General features: G+C 44.2%; 2 non-coding genes across 2 annotated transcripts; one reads left to right on the top strand and one right to left on the bottom strand.

Moving 5' to 3' along the window:
- Positions 1 to 3,583: 3,583 nt before the first annotated feature.
- On the bottom strand, positions 3,584 to 3,690 carry LOC129633471 (U6 spliceosomal RNA). Its single transcript, XR_008705056.1, has one exon. It is a non-coding gene; the product is annotated as a U6 spliceosomal RNA (small nuclear RNA).
- Positions 3,691 to 9,463: 5,773 nt separating this feature from the next.
- Positions 9,464 to 9,570, top strand: LOC129633472 (U6 spliceosomal RNA). Its single transcript, XR_008705057.1, has one exon. It is a non-coding gene; the product is annotated as a U6 spliceosomal RNA (small nuclear RNA).
- Positions 9,571 to 14,725: the final 5,155 nt, after the last annotated feature.

Genomic DNA, 14,725 nt, shown 5'->3' with positions numbered 1-14,725 from the left:
GCCAATCTTCCTCTGATAAAATCTTATGCCTTATTAGGATAGAAATCTCTGGCATTTTCCCAAGTGTTTTCTGAAAGCACGCTACGCTAAGTCGCTTCAGTCGTGTCCGACTCTGTGCGACCCCAGAGACGGCAGCCCACCAGGCTCCCCCATCCCTGGGATTCTCCAGGCAAGAGCACTGGAGTGGGTTGCCATTTCCTTCTCCAATGCATGAAAGTGAAAAGTGAAAGTGAAGTCGCTCAGTTGTGTCCGACTCTTAGCGACCCCATGGATTGCAGCCTAACAGGCTCCTCCGTCCATGGGATTTTCCAGGCAAGAGTACTGGAGTGGGGAGCCATTGCCTTCTCCGGAAAGCACGCTAGCAGCCCTCATAAACAGAGACGGCAACCTCAAGTGTTCCATCCACCTCAGGCTGATCAATGCCCTGGGAGCTGGGTGCCAAGGGTTACATGTGCACACAGCTTGGTCTTCCTGGCTTACATTATATCCACTCCACCTCCCAACAGTGCTGCCTCAGGGGCTCATCCATCAAGATCCACCTGAAGACCTGGTTGGGAACCTGGGACGGAGTCAGGGCTCAAAACACACTTGTTAGATGAACAAAACAACTCCCACATTGCTGGTCACTCAGCACAAAAGCCAAGGTAGAAAAGCTCCATGCTTAAGAGAAAGTCTGGACGGGATGACATGGACCAAAGGACCTGAAACTTGTGTCCTGTAGGGGGTTTGTGGCTTTCACATGGACAACCTGGACCCTGTGCCTTTCGCTGCCTCTGGCTGGAGGTCACTCAAGTTTATTGCCAAACACAGCTGGCCTGAGTATTTTCGGACCCATAACAGTCTTGGAAGCCTGCACCCTCAGAAGCAAGTGAGGGCATGCACACGGCAACCTGTGGGGTGTCCCCTGGGGTCCCTCTTTGACAGAAGCAACTTTCAGAAGCGTCAACACCTCCCTGGGCCAGCTCGGGGCTCACACACTTGCCTCTTTGGTCTGTTACTTGACCTTATTCTCAAAGTGCTAGCTCAGCCCCAACCAGCGTCACTAGCGAGATTAGGGGTGTGTGTGGGCTATGAAACCAAGATTGCCAAAGAAGTCTAAAGCCCCAGTGTGATTCAGGAGTCCCTGGGTCCTTGAGCCTTCTGCAACACCCCTGGGGAGGCTCCACTGTCTTCATTTTTCCAACTGAACATGAGTTCCCCCACCCCCACTGGGACCAGCTCTAAGCTGAGGTTCAGTGTGGGACCCCGGTGCCCACCCAGCCCCGGCAGGAGGCTGGCCCTGGGACTGCAGTCTCCCCTCTGGCAGCCTCTTTCTCTGAAGAGGGCAGCCCTCCCTCCTGGTTCAGGACCCTGGGGGACCCAGGTGCCCATCCCTGGCTCCTGTGAGCTGCCCGCTCGCCCACACCTGGGTGCCCTCTGCCAAAATCACTCTGCTGCAGCCGCCGCAGGGCTGGGACAGGGGCCCAGGCCCGTTCCCACTGCACTCTCCTGCTCATCCACTCCTGCCCCCGGGGGCAGGTCTGCAGGTTTCTTCCTTCCTCCCTTCCCTGTGCCCAGGGCTGGAAGGGACCAGGCTTCCCATGCTGCCCTTGCTTGCTTTCATTCTGCCCTCCAGCCTTGTGGCTAAGTCCTGCTGTTGTGCAAGGTACAGCCCACAACTTAGGACTGGTTTCTCTTGAAGGGGCTGAAGTCAGGTGGTATTCTAGAAACTGTCATCTTTCATGATTGCCAGCTGCCTTCTTTGTTTTAACCCCAAGTGACCGTCCCTTAGCCCCAGCAGAGGATCCTGTTCTTTTACTGATTCAGAGTCCTTCCAGCACCCACCCCGCCAGTGTGCAATGCCAGGCTTCTCCTGGCTTGACCTGGCAGCAAATGGCACTCTCCCTGGCAGGGACTTCTCTCTCTACCTTTTACCTGCTTTGCATCCAAACCACCCCTGTTCCAGTTTCCTCTGTCCCATGACTGCACAGCCTTAGTCATCAGCTATCTGCTCAGTTCTTTGTGAGGAAAAACCATCCAGTGGCTATCTTGGCTAAATCTGAAATTTAGCAAGACAGAGGGCTTACTATACTGTGCCCACGTCAAGAATGCTTCTCCAGGGCCGGGTTTCCTCTCTTCTCAGACTCCTCCTGTGACTTTCATGTCTGCTAGATTCAGGGGAGAATGTCTTCCCCAGGGTCCAAGGCACAGCAATTTGAATCACTCTGCCCGCTAATTCCATCCCTAGAAACATGTCTTATGGGTGGGACCCTCTTGGCATTACACCTCTGAGAGAAGAGAAATGCCAAAGGCGATGGATACCCAACAGGTCAACCCGGTAGGGAAGCCCTCTCCAGTCAGCCTCCACACCTTCCCCAGTAAGCCCATGGTCAGGGACAGTGCCTATGGATCAAGCCCACTTCCCATACATACTTACAACTCATACTCTGTGATTGGCAGTTACTATGCCTTGTTGGTGGCTCAGACGGTAAAGCGTCTGTCTACAATGTGAGAGACCTGGGTTTGATCCCTGGGTTGGGAAGGCTCCCCGGAGAAGGAAATGGCAACCCACTCCAGTACTCTTGCCTTGAAAATCCCATGGACGGAGAAGCTTGGTGCAGGCTACTATCCATGGGGTCGCAAAGAGCCGGGAACAACTGAGCGACTTCACTTTCACTTTCATGGGGAGTTGGAGAAGACTTTCAGCTCAAAAAAAAAAACTCCTTTGAGTCAAGCTTCCACAAAATCTAGAGCCGAATCCATAGTTTTTGTGTCAATAGCATAATTAGCATAACTTTGTGATACAGTTGAAACTCAAGAAGTGTGGTGCCTCTAACCTTGTTCTTTTTCAAGATTTCTTTGGCTGTTTGGGGTGCCGTGCAAATTTTAAGATCGTTTGCCCAATTTCTGTGAAAACGCCATTGGAGTTTTTAACAGGGATTGCATTTATTTGTAGATTGCTTTTGGTAGTATGGACATTTTAATACTGATTTTTCCAATCTATGAGCATAAAATATCTTTCCATTGTGTCTTCCTCAATTTCTTTCACTAATGTCTTGTAGTTTTCAATATACAAGTCTTTCATTTCCTTGGTTAAGCTTATTCCTAGGTTTTCTATTCTTTTTGATACAGTTGTTAAATGGGATTAATTTCTCTTTCTGATAGCCTGTTATTAGTGTACAGAAACACAACAGACTTTCTTTTTTTTTTTATTTAAATTTATTTATTTTAATTAGAGGCTAATTACTTTACAATATTGTATTGGTTTTCCCATACATCAATATGAATCCGCCACGGGTGTACACGTGTTCCCAATCCTGAACCCCCCTCCCATCTTCCTCCCCATACCATCCCTCTGGGTCATCCCAGTGCACCAGCCCCAAGCTTCCTGTATCCTGCGTCGAACCTGGACTGGCGATTCATTTCTTATATGATATTATACATGTTTCAATGCCATTGTCCCAAATCATCTCACCCCTCCCTCTCCCACAGAGTCCAAAAGACTGTTCTATACATCTGTGTCTCTTTTGCTGTCTCGCATACAGGGTTATCGTTACCATCTTTCTAAATTCCATATATATGCATTAGTATACTGTATTGGTGTAAAAATATGGAGTGCTTCATGAATTTGCGTGTCATCCTTGCGCAGGGGCCATGCTAATCTTCTCTGTATCGTTCCAATTTTAGTATATGTGCTGCCAAAGCGAGCACTACAACAGACTTTCGTGTGTTGATTTTATATCCTGCAGTGTTACTGAATTTGTTTATTAATTCTAATAGTTTTTTGATGGAGTCTTAGGGTTGTCCTATATTTAATGTTATGTCCTCTGCAAATAATGACAGTTTTACTTCTTCCTTTCCAAACTTGATTCCTTTTATTTCTTTTCCTTGCCTAATTGCTTGGTCTAGGACTTCCAATAATAGGTTGAATAAAAGTGGTGAGAGTGAGCATTCTTATCTTGTACCTGATCTTGGAAGAGAAGGTTTTCACCACTGAGTATGTTACTGTAGGCTTGTCATCTATGGCTTTTTTATGTTGAGGTATATTCCCTCTATACTTGCTCTGTTGAGAGTCTTTATCACAAATGGATGTTTAATTTCATCAAATGCTTTCTCTGCATCTATTGAGCTGATTTTTTAAAATATAAATTTATTTATTTTAATTGGAGGTTAATTACTTTACAATATTGTATGAATCCGCCACAGGTATACATGTGGCGTATATTTTTATCCTTCATTTTGTTTAATGTGGTGTATCAGATTGACAGACTCGAGGATATTGAATCATCTTTGCACCCCTGGAATAACCCTCCCTTGTTCATGGTGTATGATACTTTTAATGCATTGGTGAATTTGGTTTGCTAATATTTTTTGAGAATTTTTCCTGTCTATATTCATCAGTGATATTGGCCTGTAATTTTCTTTTTTTCTGTGGCACCCTTGCCTGGTTTTGGTATTAGAGTAATGTTGGCCCCATAAATGAGTTCCAAAGAGTAACTCCCTCTTCTATTTTTTGAAAGAGTTTAAGAAGGATTGGTATTAATTCTTCCTTGAATGTTTGGTAGAATTCATCAGTGAAGCTGTCTAGTCCTAGATGTTGTTTCTTGGGAAGCTTTTGGCTTCTGATTCAATTTCTTTACTAGTCATTAGGGCACATAAGACTGTAACACTTACCTTGTGAGATGCTCCCCCGATGGCTTTGAAGAAGCCAGTTGCCATGGTGGAATCTGCCCTATGGAAAGGCCCACATGATGGGAGCTGAAAATGGCCTCTAGCTGACTCACAGCAGGAAGCAGAAGCCCACAGTCCTACAACCACAGGAACTGGAAGCTGCCAGCCAGCATACCAGTTTGGAAGAAGAGCCTTGATAGCAGAGTCTCTGATGGGACTCCAGCCCAGTGGACACCTTGATTGCAGCTGATGAGACCTTGACCAGAGGGCCCTGCTAAGCTGTGCCCAGAGTCCCAACCCTCAGAAACTGTAAGGTCATAAATGTGTGTTGTTTTGTACCTTAAATTTTGTGGTATCATTGTTATGTAGCAATAGATAACTGATAGCAATTATACAGAGTAGGATGGTGTGCTTTTTTTGTTGTTTTTTTGAAAACTGCAGTTGACTGGGGACAAAGAACTTGTCAAAACAACTAAGACAAATATGTATGTGTCAAGACATCTTCTTAACCTCAGAAAGAACCAGCAAATTTTATAAGACTACCTTTTGTCTCAAGAGGCAGATCAGGTGGTCTGGTATTCCCATCTCTTTCAGAATTTTCCACAGTTGATTGTGATCCACACAGTCAAAGGCTTTGGCATAGTCAATAAAGTAGAAATAGATGTTTTTTCTGGAACTCTCTTGCTTTTTCGATGATCCAGCGGATGTTGGCAATTTGGTCTCTGGTTCCTCTGCCTTTTCTAAAACCAGCTTGAACATCTGGAAGTTCACGGTTACGTATTGCTGAAGCCTGGCTTGGAGAAATTTGAGCATTACTTTACTAGTGTGTGAAATGAGTGCAATTGTGCAGTAGTTTGAGCATTCTTTGGCATTGCCTTTCTTTGGGATTGGGATGAAAACTGACCTTTTCCAGTCCTGTCGCCACTAAAGCAGAGACATTACTTTGCCAACAAAGGTCTGTCTAGTCAAGGCTATGGTTTTTCCAGTGGTCATGGATGGATGTGAGAGTTGGACTGTGAAGAAGGCTGAGCGCCGAAGAATTGTTGGAGAAGACTCTTGAGAGTCCCTTGGACTGCAAAGAGATCCAACCAGTCCATTCTGAAGGAGATCAGCCCTGGGATTTCTTTGGAAGGAATGATGCTAAAGCTGAAACTCCAGTACTTTGGCCACCTCATGCAAAGAGTTGACTCATTGGAAAAGACCCTGATGCTGGGAGGGATTGGGGGCAAGAGGAGAAGGGGACGACAGAGGATGAGATGGCTGGCTGGCATCACTGACTCGATGGACATGAGTCTCAGTGAACTCCAGGAGTTGGTGATGGACAGGGAGGCCTGGAGTGCTGCGATTCATGGGGTTGCAAAGAGTCGGACATGACTGAGTGAACTGAACTGAACCTGAACTGAACCTTTTGCCTGTTCTAACTCCAGGGCTAACACCACAATGTCCTGGCCACATTGACACCACAATGACATTGGCCACAATGTCCTTGCTGCTTTAAGTCATTTCAAAACATAATTTGTCAGAAGAAAGTACATGGAAATGGCAAGTCAGTAAAATAGTTTTTTTCTGAACTTCTAGGACCTTGGCCACAGAATGATGGAATGTAATTATTAATAATACTATCAATCAACTAAGAGCCAGTTTAAAAACTGTTGAAAGCAGGCCATTTTCCCAGGTTTTTAAAGATGAGATTCTCTACTCTTCCCTGAAGAAAATGGGACTGGGAAGTCATATTTATATTGCCACCGACTAATGGAATTCAGAGGAAATATTTCAGAATGTTCACCTTCATTTATAAAAGCTTCATCTCGGTGGCCCGGACGGTAGAGGATCTGCCTGCAATGCAGGAGACCCAGGTTTGATCCCTGGATTGGGAAGATACCCTAGAGAAGGGAATGGCAATCTACTCCACTATTCTCGCCTGGAGAATTCCTTGGACAGGGGAGCCTGGTGGGCTACAGTCCATGGAGTCTCAAAGAGTCAGACATGACTGTGTGACTGACATCGTATCCTCATCTTTGTCAAATGCAACACAAATGAAATATTAGGCAGAAACTTCTTCAATTCCTAGATCTCCTAAGGCAGTCAGTTTTTACCTAAAATGAAGATATGTCTAATGAACCAGTGTAAAAGTCCCTCAGCATTTAGTGGCCTGTCTAGACATCTGTTGGCAAGTGGACAGGTGTCTGTCTATAGGGAAGAGCATGAAAGGTTGAACACTATTCACCTGAATTCAGGAAGGATGAAGGAGCTCTCTATCCCACCAGAAATGAAACGGGATGAATTCAACAGGCCTGGAGCATGGAGAACTGACGGGATGTGGAGGTTGTCCGGGGGGGGGGCGGTCCTAGCATTAGGCTGAGGATTAGGTGTTCACATCACCCATGCGATAAGTCCCATGGTGACCACTGCTTCTGTTCCAGATGGGAAAGGGGAGGTGGGAACTCCTGAAGATTCTCTATATGCAGTCCTCCTGGTCAAAGAGACCCACCCTTTGCCAGAGTACCTCCCTCACTTTGCATTTCCTCTGGGAAGATGCTGCAAACCCAGTTGCTTTATAGATCCCATTGGAAGAATAGATTTTTTTTTTTTAATATCTATGAATTAGCTGGTTGCGGAAGAATGAATGAGATGGTCAAAACTCTGTCTTTTGGAGGGAATATTTGCAAAAGTTTTATGTAATACCCAGAACGAAAGTGAAAGTGTTCGTTAGTTGCTCAATCGTGTCTGACTCTTTTTGACCCCATGGATCCTCTGTCCATGGGATTCTCCAGACAAGAATACTAGACTGGGTAGCCATTCCCTTCTCCAGGGGGGTCTTCCTGACCCAGGGATTGAACCTGAAGGGTCCTTGGGCTAAAGACAAAGTCCCAGGATGTTAAGGACATCTCACTTGCCGTCGTGTTTCACAGAGTAATGCTCATCAGAGCTCGGCTGGGATGAGGCTGAGGAGGAAGGAAGCTCACAGACTAGTTCCCCAAACTTGGATGCATTTGGGAAGAGTCTCACCCAGATTCCTAGAAATATTGACTCAGACATTGCAGAGAACCGATGGTTCATTATTCGCCAAAGCTTCAGGAGGGAAAAAACAAGCTGTGAAGAGAGAGGGTCATCTAGGAACCATGGTGCCCACACATTGACCATTGCTAGGAACTGTTGAGGATCTTGGACAACCAGTCACTGGGTGCTGTCATGCGGTCCCATGAGAGAGTTCCTTCTTCAGGGTGACATGCCTCACAGCAGACAGCTTGAATCATCAGTGTCAAACTAGAGACAGAAGGAACTCAAGAGTCATGGTCAAGCTGGAGGTTGAAACTCCTGGCGAGTGCATTCCTGTTTTAGCTGTTTGCTGGCCCTGCTGTTGCCTATGTGTTAATCCCATCTCCCCAGCAAGGTGAGGAGTGAGCCACTGGCCTTAGCTCTTCGCATCTGTCACTGTGGCTGACAGGTTGTCCTTCGGAGATAATGTCAAGGACTCAATAAATATTGGCTTGTAGAGAAACTGCTGGAGCAAGCACAGAAACTAAATTAAATTCTTCAGTTTGACAGAATTAAAAACAAGCCAGAGACTTCCCTGGTGGTCCTGTGGCTAAGACTCTGCACTCCTAATGCAGGCGGCCTGGGTTCAATCCCTTGTCAAGGAACCACATGCAGCAGGTAAGACCCAGCACAGCAAGATAAATAAATATATATTAAAAAAAAAACCAGTCAATTCTCTCAATGAGGTGATGAGTGCTTTTCTCTAAAAAAAAAAAAAAAAAAAAAAAAAAAATCTGACTTGCCTGACCTAAAAATATACATGTGAGAAGCAATATTGTAGGAAGATCTCAAATTAATTAGTGTCTAGCTCTTTGGAGAGTTTTCAACAGTCTGGATTGGTTGCTTCCCACAATTGCAAAGCAGCAAGATTTGGTCTCAAAGGCTCCACATGGCTGAGAAAACTCCATTGCCGACTGGGATCCCCTGGAGGCCCTCGATTACTCCCTATTGATCTAACACTGATAGTGCTGTCTATCTTGAAAGCACCTAAAACAGAAAATGTTCCTTGGCATGAGTATCATTCCCCATCACTTTTGAAAGATGTGTTAAGGGAATATTTGGCCCAAACAGTCTACAAAAAAAATATTTCTCCCATAATGGCAAGCTAAATATTTCTGCTTTGAATAAGGAATATCTCCCTTAGGCCCATAGGGAAAAAGTGAGGGACAAGCTTATGAAAAAATGCTTGATAACATATGTCATTCAGATCAGAGTGCAAATTAAAACAAAAGTGACATACCACTGCACATCCATTCAAATGCCCAGAATCCAAAACACTAACAATACTAAACGCTGGAGAGGATGTAGCACAAAAAAGCTCTCATTCATTGCTTGTGGGGATGCAAAATGACACAGCTGCTTTGGAGGACAGCTTGGTGGTTGCTTACAAAGCTGAATGTACTCTTACCAAACCAGCGAACGTTTTTAGTCCTAGATGTTTGCTAACCTACATACCAACCAGAAATTACACTCCTAGATGTTTGCTAACCTAGCTGAAATGAACTGAAAATTTTTGTCCAGTTCTTCTGCCTTGACTATTCTGCTGTTGATTCCCTCTACATTTGCAATTTACACAGCAAAGGAAATCATAAACAAGATGAAAAGACAACTCTCAGGATAGGAAGAAATATTTGCAAACAAAACAACTGAGAAGGGATTAATAGCCAAAATAAAGAAACAGCTTGTGTAGTTCAAAATTAAAAAACAAACAACCCCCCCCCCCACCAAAATGGGCAGAAGATCTAAATAAACATTTCTCCAAAGAAGACATACAGTGCTCGCTTCGGCAGCACATATACTAAAATTGGAACGATACAGAGAAGATCAGCATGGCCCCTGCGCAAGGATGACACGCAAATTCTTGAAGTGTTCCATATTTTTGTATTACTCAGCCATTAAAAAGAATACATTTGAATCAGTTCTAATGAGGTGGATGAAACTGGAGCCGATTATACAGAATGAAGTAAGCCAGAAAGAAAAACACCAATACAGTATACTAACGCATATGTATGGAATTTAGAAAGATGGTAATGATAACCCTGTATGTGAGACAGCAAAAGAGACACAGATGCATAGAACAGTCTTTTGGACTCTGTGGGAGAGGGAGGGGGGGATGATTTGGGAGAATGGCATTGAAACATGTATAATATCATATAAGAAACAAACCACCAATCCAGGTTCGATGCAGGATACAGGAAGCCTGGGGCTGGTGCACTGGGATGACCCAGAGGGATGGTATGGGGAGGGAGTTAGGAGGGGGGTTCAGGATTGGGAACACGTGTACACCCGTGGCAGATTCATGTTGATGTATGGCAAAACCAATACAATATTTTAAAGTAATTAGCCTCTAATTGAAATAAATAAATTTAAATTAAAAAAAAAAAAACAAGACATACAGGTGGCCAAGAAACACATGAAAAACTGCTCAGTATCCTAATTATTACAGAAATGCAAATCAAAAGTATGATAAGGTATTATCTAACACTAGGCACAATGGCCATCATCAAAAAACCTACAAACAATAAATGTTGAAAAGGATGTGAAGAAAAGAGAATCCTATTGCACTATTGGTAGGAATGTAAATTGATTTCACCACTATTGAGAACAGTATGAAGGTTCCTTTAAAAACTGAAAATAGAACTACCATAGACCCAGCAATCTTATTCCTGGGCATATACTCAGGGAAACCCATAATTCAAAAAGATGCATGCACTCCAATGTTCATTGCAGCACTATTTATAATAGCCAGGACATAGAAGCAACCTAAAGGTCCATCAACAGAGGAGTGGATTAAGAAAATGCAGTATGTTTATACAACGGAATACTCAGACAAAAAGAGGACTGATATTTTGCCATTTGTACAGAAATGAATGGACCTAGTGACTACCATAAGACTGAAGTAAGTCAGAAAGAGAAAAATAAACACTGTATAATATCATTTATATGTGGGATCTAGAAGAATGATTTCAGTTCACTTCAGTCACTCAGTCCTGTCTGACTCTTTGCGACCCCATGAATCACAGCACGCCAGGCCTCCCTGTCCATCACCAACTCCCGGAGTCCACTGAGACTCACATCCATCGAGTCCGTGATGCCATCCAGCCATCTCATCCTCTATTGTCCCCTTCTCCTCCTGTCCCCAATCCCTCCCAGCATCAGAGTCTTTTCCAATGAGTCCACTCTTCGCATGAGGTGGCCAAAGTACTGGAGTTTCAGCTTCAGCATCATTCCCTCCAAAGAAATCCCAGGGCTGATCTCCTTCAGAATGGACTGGTTGGATCTCCTTGCAGTCCAAGGGACTTTCAAGAGTCTTCTCCAACACCACACTTCAAAAGCATCAATTCTTCAGTGCTCAGCCTTCTTCACAGTCCAACTCTCACATCCATACATGACCACAGGAAAAACCATAGCCTTGACTAGACGGACCTTTGTTGGCAAAGTAATGTCTCTGCTTTTGAATATGCTGTCTAGGTTGGTCATAACTTTCCTTCCAAGGAGTAAGCATCTTTTAATTTCATGGCTGCAGTCACAATCTGCAGTCATTTTGGAGCCCCCAAAAATAAAGTCTGACACTGTTTCCACTGTTTCCCCATCTATTTGCCATGCAGTGATGGGACCAGATGCCATGATCTTCATTTTCTGAATGTTGAGCTTTAAGCCAACTTTTTCACTCTCCTCTTTCACCTTCATCAAGAGACTTTTTAGTTCCTCTTCACTTTCTGCCATAAGGGTGGTGTCATCTGCATATCTGAGGTTATTGATATTTCTCCTGGCAATCTTGATTCCAGCTTGTGCTTCTTCCAGCCCAGCGTTTCTCATGATGTACTCTGCATAGAAGTTAAATAAGCAGGGTGACAATATACAGCCTTGACGTACTCCTTTTCCTATTTGGAACCAGTCTGTTGTTCCATGTCAAAGCAGAAATAGAGACACAGATGTAGAGAACAAATGTATGGTTACCAAGGTGGGGGGGGGATGAATTAAGAGATTGGGATTGACATATATATACTGCTGCTGCTGCTGCTGCTGCTAAGTTGCTTCAGTCATGTCCAACTCTGTGTGGCCCCATAGATGGCAGCCCACCAGGCTCCGCCGTCCCTGGAATTCTCCAGGCAAGAACACTGGAGTGGGTTGCCATTTCCTTCTCCAATGCATGAAAGTGAAAAGCGAAAGTGAATTTGCTCAGTCGTGTCCGACTCTTAGCGATCTCATGGACTACAGCCTACCAGGCTCTCCGCCCATGGGATTTTTCAGGCAAGAGTACTGGAATGGGGTGCCATTGCCTTCTCCGATATAAATCCTAGTGTGTACAAAATAGATAGCTAATGAAAACTTACTGTATAGTGTTGGGGTGCTTTAATGGACCAGAACCTGGTGGTCTGGAGTCGACAATAAGAAAGTGAAAGAAAGAAAGAAAGAAAGAGGCTAATATTCCCTGAATTACACAGAAAACCAATAAAGCCCTTGGACAGAGCTTGTTCTGCTCACATAGGCACAGGGCGCCCTCTCAAGAAGTCTTGAGAGGTCTTGGAAGCCCGGGCAGGAAAATGAGCTCGGCAGGCCTCCGCGCTCCATGGACTCAGCCAGAAAGAGAGATAGAGAAAGAGAGAAAGAAGGGCACGGGGACCCAAGTCTCTGGTGGAACAAGGGTGCCTTATTGAATTCTGTGTGAGTAATATATACCATATTATAAGGTAGCTTCTTCAGATAAAGATCAAAAGACCAGACTTCACAAGTTACCAAGGAAACAAGGAGCCATAGAGCCCATACGGCCAAAAGGCAATCCATATCAAAAGAGGGTCGGAAATAATCCCTTTCACCATATGGAAAAACTAATGAAGGAAATCCTATACAAGAATCCCATCTCTTTGATCTCAGTCCTGGGAGTGGCTTGCCACTCTGCTCGCTCCTCTCAGGAACTGATAAGGAACAGAGGGCTCAAGAGAGATAGGAAACAGCACACAGGAATCCCACTGTTAAACATTCCCTGACAATTCCCCCTATTTTATTATAGTTGTAAAAAAGGTCCTGACCATTCGACTTTGTTTAAACGATTTTTGCAGAAAGGCAACAGTAAACAACAAATATAATTGCCAAGACAATCGCCAGAGTTACAGTTCCAGACCTGATGCTGTGGGTGATGCTTTTAAACCATCCTCGTGGGTCTAGCCCAGATAATTGATCAGCTAGTTGTTCAGCTAAAATTTCCAGATGGGGGGTGAGGGCAGACATTTAGAGAAGGTTTCAAAGATTTCTTTTTGCAATAATTGTACATTCAGAGAGGCATTATCATGTATATTTTGTAAAGGAAATTTGATTTGCTCCCAGTTATAGGCACTATGATTGAATTGAACAAGAGTAACACAAAATTGAGAATTCCAATCACATTTTTGTATCACTTGTTTTTGTACATCTATTCATTGATCTCCAACCCATCTGATGGCTGTTTTTAGTTCCTGTATTTCATCTTGAATATCCTCATCTATCCGAGCCTGAGTGGCCCACATAGTATGAGCATCTTTAGTCCAATTTTGGATAAAATTATGTGTTTGAATTGAGGTTTGTAAAGCAACGCCAGCAACAGGCAGCAGTAGTGCAAATAGCTATTTATCCCAAAATGCCAAGAATCAGCCATCCAATGAATCATTTACAGCATCGGAGTAATTCATTAAGTAACTGGGAAGCAAGCCTGGCCATGGGACCTTCTTCCCAGGGCCGTTGGAGATTTACTGATAACCACAAATTATATTGAGATTGAAGAATCAAAAGGGATTCATTTCTTAAGGAAATATAAGAGTTAAGACAGGTATGTAATTTGCAATTTATACAAGTTACAGAATGTAAAGTCTTATTGAATTATAAGTTTCCTATGGGTAAAACAAAAGGAAGGGAAATACAGGCTTGTATGAAATATGATTGATTATAGCAAAAGCAATAAGTACTATGACTATGACTGGTTCCTGAGAAATGTCTGGTCTAAGTTCCAAGTTCTTCGGTGCTCGCAGCAAGTTTCCATATGTCCCATTGTTCAGGCCCAATCTGTTTATTGAGGACGATCGGGTGCCATTCCACCGTCAAGCCAGCCAAGAAGTCCTTTGTCATGGTAATGTTCCATTGTAGTGTTAGTAACTTCCCAAGCCACTTGAGTAGCATAATCACACACAATGCTATTAATATCATCTGAGCAGTTAGACAACCACATACCATGGGGTCCCCAGTCGACAATGGTGTGGCTCAGTCAGTTCAGTCGCTGAGTAGTGTCCGACTCTTTGCGACCCCATGAATCACAGCACGCCAGGCCTCCCTGTCCATCACAAGTCCCGGAGTTCACTCAGACTCAAGTCCATCGAGTCAGTGACGCCATCCAGCCATCTCATCCTCTGTCATCCCCTTCTCCTCCTGCCCCCAATCCCTCCCAGCATCAGAGTCTTTTCCAATGAGTCAACTCTTCGCCTGAGGTGGCCAAAGTATTGGAGTTTCAGCTTTAGCATCATTCCTTCCAAAGAACACCCAGGGCTGATCTCCTTCAGAATGGACTGGTTGGATCTCCTTGCAGTCCAAGGGACTTTCAAGAGTCTTCTCCAACACCACAGTTCAAAAACATCAATTCTTCAGCACTCAGCCTTCTTCACAGTCCAACTCTCACATCCATACATGACTTGATTAGTAAGGGTTTTTATTTGTCCCCAAGAGGGGAGGTCATAAGGTTGATGTCACTGAGGGCGGTGCGGAGATCTTTAGAGCCAACATGACCCGTATTGGAATTTCTTCCTCCTGGGTTTTTTGTTGTTTCATCTGCATTTTGAATGCTGGGGGCTCCCTTGGGTTGAATCTTCTGAAGAGGAAGCCATGTGAGTTGGTTGGATCCATCTGGGGAAATACATGCATACCCTTTTCCCTGTAAGATTAATTTCCCAGATTTCCATTGTTTATTGAACCCGTCTTGATCTCAAATGGGCAGAGGAAGAGAAGTGTCCTTCCTCCTCGAAATGTTTTTCTGATCTTGTCAAGATATCTCCCTGTGGTAAGTTTAAAA

This window comes from Bubalus kerabau, chromosome 18 (genome assembly GCF_029407905.1).
Source record: "Bubalus kerabau isolate K-KA32 ecotype Philippines breed swamp buffalo chromosome 18, PCC_UOA_SB_1v2, whole genome shotgun sequence".
NCBI classification, from domain to species: Eukaryota; Metazoa; Chordata; class Mammalia; order Artiodactyla; family Bovidae; genus Bubalus; species Bubalus kerabau.
Note: the sequence above shows the minus strand (reverse complement) of the source record. Positions and strands in the feature narration are given on the sequence as shown.